Genomic DNA, 6,656 nt, shown 5'->3' with positions numbered 1-6,656 from the left:
CCTCCTCTAGTTTAGCTCCTCCTCTTGTTTGACTCTATCTTCTAGTTTGACTCCTCCTCTAGTTTAGCTCCTCCTCTTGTTTGACTCTATCTTCTAGTTTGACTCCTCCTCTAGTTGAGCTCCTCCTCTTGTTTAGATCCTCCTCTGGTATGGATTCTCTTCCTCTAGTTGAGCTCCTCCTCTATTTTGGATTATCTTCCTCTGGTTTGGATTCTCCTCCTTTGATTTGATCCTTAGATTCTCTTCCTCTGTTTTGACTCCTCTCCGAGTTTAGCTCCTCCTCTGGTTTGGCTCCTCTACTGGTTTGGATTCTCCTCCTGTGGTTTGGGTCCTCCTTGGTTTGGATCCTCCTCGAGTTTAGATCCCCTTCTGGTTTGGATCCACCTCTGGTTTGGATCCTCCTCTGGTTTGGATTTTCTTCCTCTGTTTTGGATCCTCTTCTGCTTTGAATCTTCTTCTGGTTTGGATCCTCCTCTGCTCTGGATTTCCTTTGCTTCACATTTTCTTCCTCTGTTTTGGATCAACCTCTGCTTTGGATTTTCATCCTCTGTTTTGGATTCTCTTCCTCCGATTTGGATTCTCTTCCTCTGGTTTTGATTTTCTTCCTCCGGTCTGGCCCTTCCTTCCTCCGGTCTGGCCCTTCCTTCCTCCGGTCTGGCCCTTCCTTCCTCCGGTCTGGCCCTTCCTTCCTCCGGTCTGGCCCTTCCTTCCTCCGGTCTGGCCCTTCCTTCCTTCCTCCGGTCTGGCCCTTCCTTCCTCCGGTCTGGCTCTTCCTCTGGTCTGGCCCTTCCTTCCTCCGGTCTGGCCCTTCCTTCCTCCGGTCTGGCCCTTCCTTCCTCCGGTCTGGCCCTTCCTTCCTTCCTCCGGTCTGGCCCTTCCTTCCTTCCTCCGGTCTGGCCCTTCCTTCCTCCGGTCTGGCTCTTCCTCTGGTCTGGCCCTTCCTTCCTCCGGTCTGGCCCTTCCTTCCTCCGGTCTGGCCCTTCTTTCCTCCGGTCTGGCCCTTTTTTCCTCCGGTCTGGCCCTTTTTTCCTCCGGTCTGGCCCTTTTTTCCTCCGGTCTGGCCCTTTTTTCCTCCGGTCTGGCCCTTTTTTCCTCCGGTCTGGTCCTTTTTTCCTCCGGTCTGGCCCTTTTTTCCTCCGGTCTGGCCCTTTTTTCCTCCGGTCTGGCCCTTCCTTCCTCCGGTCTGGCCCTTCCTTCCTCCGGTCTGGCCCTTCTTTCCTCCCGTCTGGCCCTTCTTTCCTCCGGTCTGGCCCTTCTTTCCTCCGGTCTGGCCCTTCTTTCCTCCGGTCTGGCCCTTCCTTCCTCCGGTCTGGCCCTTCCTTCCTCCGGTCTGGCCCTTCCTTCCTCCGGTCTGGCCCTTCCTTCCTCCGGTCTGGCCCTTCCTTCCTCCGGTCTGGCCCTTCCTTCCTCCGGTCTGGCCCTTCCTTCCTCCGGTCTGGCCCTTCCTTCCTCCGGTCTGGCTCTTCCTTCCTCCGGTCTGGCCCTTCCTCCGGTCTGGCCCTTCCTCCGGTCTGGCCCTTCCTTCCTTCCTCCGGTCTGGCCCTTCCTTCCTTCCTCCGGTCTGGCCCTTCCTTCCTTCCTCCGGTCTGGCCCTTCCTTCCTTCCTCCGGTCTCGCCCTTCCTTCCTTCCTCCGGTCTGGCCCTTCCTTCCTTCCTCCGGTCTGGCCCTTCCTTCCTCCGGTCTGGCCCTTCCTCCGGTTTGTGTGGTGTCTCGCCAGCTTAGTTGTAAATGAAATTAAATCTAATACACAATCCATCACGTGACATGGTAACGGAGCGTCAGAGAGGAACCGGGTGATACATGAAGAGGTTGTTTCTGAGTGAAGATTCCTCTTCACGTTGAATGGATTTACGGAGTTTCTCTTGATTTCTTTATTACTCGTGACCAGGGAAGGAGTTAGGGCCGTGCTATTGCATGGGGCCCTGAGACAACGAGGGGCCCCCACCCGACCCATCGTGGTTCACAATCTTTTCAGACGGGCCCCCGAGGGTTGGGTCTCACTCTGCAGACGAAACATATCACTTTGTGAGTGGTGATAAACACGACACAACGGGAGTTCTCCATCTCAAGGAAATGAATCACTGTGACGTAATGAATCGATTAAAAACCTTGATGTTTACCCAGACAGGACGATTACAAAATTAGGGGGTGTGGTTAGTGTTGGTGGAGAAAGCAAGTGCAATCATAACTACGTTTAATGTATACAAATGCAACAACTATCACAATAATATATGTATAATTCCTAGTGTTAATACATATCGATATTGTTTAGCAAATCCACACTGCAATTTATTGTATAATCACAAACACCCATCATTAATAAATTGGCTAACCCATATTGTATAATCATAATCACCCCTCATTAATAAATGGACTAACCCATATTGTATAATCATAAACACCCTATTATTAATAAATGGACAAACCCATATTGTATAATCATAAACACCCTATTATTAATAAATGGACTAACCCATATTGTAAATCATAAACGCCTCTCATTAATAAATGGACGAACCCATATTGTATAATCATAAACACCCCAGTATTAATAAATGGACTAACACATCTTGAATAATCACAAACACCCCTCATTAAGAAATGGACTAACCCATATTGTATAATCAAAAACACCCCATCATGAGTAAATGGACTAACCCATATTGTATAATCATAAACACCTCTCAATAAATGGACTAACCCATATTGTATAATCATAAACACCCCATTATTAATAAATTGACTAACCCATATTGTACAATCATAAACACCTCTCATTAATAAATGGACTAACCCACATTGTATAATCATGAACACCCCTCATTAATAAATGGACTAACCCACATTGAATAATCATGAACACCCCATTATTAATGAATGGACTAACCCACATTGTATAATAATAAACACCCCTCATTAATAAATGGACTAACCCACATTGTATAATCATGAACACCCCTCATTAATAAATGGACTAACCCACATTGTATAATCATGAACACCCTATTATTAATGAATGGACAAACCCATATTGTATAATCATAAACACCCATTATTAATAAATGGACTAACCCATATTGTATAATCATAAACACCCTATTATTAATAAATGGACTAACCCATATTGTACAATCATAAACACCCCTCATTAATAAATGGACGAACCCATATTGTACAATCATAAACACCCCATTATTAAAAAATGGACTAACCCATATTGTTCAATCATAAACACCTCTCGTTAATAAATGGACTAACCCATATTGTATAATCATAAACACCCCTCATTAATAAATGGACGAACCCATATTGTATAATGATAAACACCCCGTTATTAATAAATGGACTAACCCATATTGTTCAATCATAAACACCCCTCATTAATAAATGGACTAACCCATATTGTATAATGATAAACACCCCTCATTAATAAATGGACTAACCCACATGTATAATCATGAACACCCCTCATTAATAAATGGACGAACCCACATTGTATAATCATAAACACCCCATTTTTCATGAATGGACTAACCCACATTGAATAATCATGAACACCCCTCATTAATAAATGCACTAACACACATTGTATAATGATGAACACCCCTCGTTAATAAATGGACTAACCCACATTGTATAATCATGAACACCCCATTATTAATGAATGGACTAACCCACATTGTATTATCATGAACACCCCTCATTAATAAATGGACTAACCCACATTGTATAATCATGAACACCCCATTATTAATAAATGGACTAACCCACATTGTTTAATCATGAACACCCATTATTAATGAATGGACTAACCCACATTGTATAATCATTGACACCCCTCATTAATAAATGGACTAACCCACATTGTATAATCATGAACACCCCTCATTAATAAATGGACTAACCCGTGTGCACCCTGAACGTTGCTCGTTTTTAAAATAAGAAATGCGTCATGAAGCAAACTGTCCCAGGGATGAGAAACTACCCAAACGGTGCTGAAAAGTGAAAAATAATTCAACAAAAGGCGAAAAGGGTTTAAAATCACCCGACATTAACTTTAAGTGTTACACAAGTGATAGAACCAGAAAAAAGGATCCTCTGCCGAACTGCCAAGCACATGTGGGGTGTGTTCAGTAACCAAGGAAGCCTAATGTTGGCTTCACGTGAGGGTGGCTGGCTTGAGATCTTAGGGTCCCGAGTTCGAACCCCTGTTACCCGTTAAATTAACACCAGGTGGGATTGACTCAGCCTGTCATACCAATGATGTCGGTGAAATGAGTACCAGTGTGCTGGTAATAGGGGCACTGCATCAGTGGCCAATGATGCTTCCAGCAGCCTTGTGCTGCATACGAAGGAGGGGTGACGAAGACAGCGAGCCAGCGCTTGCCAAACCAACCCGTTCCTTATCAATCCTTTTGAACGGAGTGCTTGCTTGAGAGCTCAAAACACTTGGCGAGTCCTCCACAAGAAACGTGGGAACTGCAAGGACAGTACTGGGATGTTTCATGACAAATGACCTTGGAGAGTGCTCGCCAAGTGGCTTAAGCTCTCAAGCATTGCAACGAGCAAGCTGATTGGTCATTGAACACACCCCTGGGATAGCAAGCTGATTGTCCATTGAACACACCCCTGGGATAGCTAGCTGATTGGTCATTGAACACACCCCCCTGGGATAGCAAGCTGATTGGTCATGGAACACACCCCTGGGAGAGCAAGCTGATTGGTCATTGAACATACCCCTGGGATAGCAAGCTGATTGGTCATTGAACACACCCCTTGGGATAGCAAGCTGATTGGTCATTGAACACACCCCTGGCAGAGCAAGCTGATTGGTCATTGAACACACCCCTGGGAGAGCAAGCTGATTGGTCATTGAACATACCCCTGGGATAGCAAGCTGATTGGTCATTGAACACACCCCCCTGGGATAGCAAGCTGATTGGTCATTGAACACACCCCTGGGAGAGCAAGCTGATTGGTCATTGAACACACCCCCCTGGGATAGCAAGCTGATTGGTCATTGAACACACCCCCCTGGGATAGCAAGCTGATTGGTCATGGAACACAACGCTGGGAGAGCAAGCTGATTGGTCATTGAACATACCCCTGGGATAGCAAGCTGATTGGTCATTGAACATACCCCTGGGAGAGCAAGCTGATTGGTCATTGAACATACCCCACTGGGATAGCAAGCTGATTGGTCATGGAACACACCCCCTGGGATAGCAAGCTGATTGGTCATTGAAAATACCCCTGGGATAGCAAGCTGATTGGTCATTGAACATACCCCTGGGTGAGCAAGCTGATTGTCCATTGAACACACCCTGGGTGAGTAAGCTGATTGGTCATTGAACACACCCCTGGGAGAGCAAGCTGATTGGTCATTGAACACACCCCTGGGATAGCAAGCTGATTGGTCATTGAACATACCCCTGGGATAGCAAGCTGATTGGTCATTGAACACACCCCTGGGAGAGCAAGCTGATTGGCCATTGAACACCCCCTGGGAGAGCAAGCTGATTGGTCATTGAACACACCTCCCTGGAATAGCAAGCTGATTGGTCATTGAACACACCCCTGGGAGAGCAAGCTGATTGGTCATTGAACACACCTCCCTGGAATAGCAAGCTGATTGGTCATTGAACACACCCCTGGGAGAGCAAGCTGATTGGTCATTGAACACACCCCTGGGAGAGCAAGCTGATTGGCCATTGAACACACCACTGGGAGAGCAAGCTGATTGGTCATTGAACACACCCCTGGGAGAGCAAGCTGATTGGTCATTGAACACACCCCTGGGAGAGCAAGCTGATTGGTCATTGAACACACCCCTGGGAGAGCAAGCTGATTGGTCATTGAACACACCCCTGGGAGAGCAAGCTGATTGGTCATTGAACACACCCCTGGGAGAGCAAGCTGATTGGCCATTGAACACACCTCCCTGGGATAGCAAGCTGATTGGTCATTGAACACACCCCTGGGAGAGCAAGCTGATTGGTCATTGAACACACCCCTGGGAGAGCAAGCTGATTGGCCATTGAACACACCACTGGGAGAGCAAGCTGATTGGTCATTGAACACACCCCTGGGAGAGCAAGCTGATTGGTCATTGAACACACCCCTGGGAGAGCAAGCTGATTGGTCATTGAACACACCCCTGGGAGAGCAAGCTGATTGGTCATTGAACACACCCCTGGGAGAGCAAGCTGATTGGTCATTGAACACACCCCTGTATCAGCTTTTCGCGTGAATTTTTTTTTTACTCCTCACGTTCAGATTAAGTTGTCACCGATATTGTAATCGCAGAAAATAAGTTGGAATTAATTTGCGTGACGAGACCGTCTCTGGGATCACCTTATTATCCCTCATATTATTGCCAATTACAATTGTTAATATTATTATTGTGTTGTCATTATTGTTGTTATTAATAATTTTATCATTTGAATCAGCCTTGGTATAATGTCACGAAAAGGTGGAACGACGACTCAAGCTTCTCCATATACACCTTAACATGCCATATACTTTCCAATGGGGGAAAAAGGCAACAAAACATGGGAATATTTCCGGATATTTTGTGGTCAGCCATTTACAACCCATGCTTGTGTAGAAGGAACCCCACACCCTTTCCATCCCGACGAGGGCCATTCTTGTTGCA

This window comes from Eptatretus burgeri, chromosome 8 (genome assembly GCF_056783735.1).
Source record: "Eptatretus burgeri isolate ZD-2024b chromosome 8, Ebu_testis_v1, whole genome shotgun sequence".
Classification (NCBI taxonomy): Eukaryota; Metazoa; Chordata; class Myxini; order Myxiniformes; family Myxinidae; genus Eptatretus; species Eptatretus burgeri.
Note: the sequence above shows the minus strand (reverse complement) of the source record.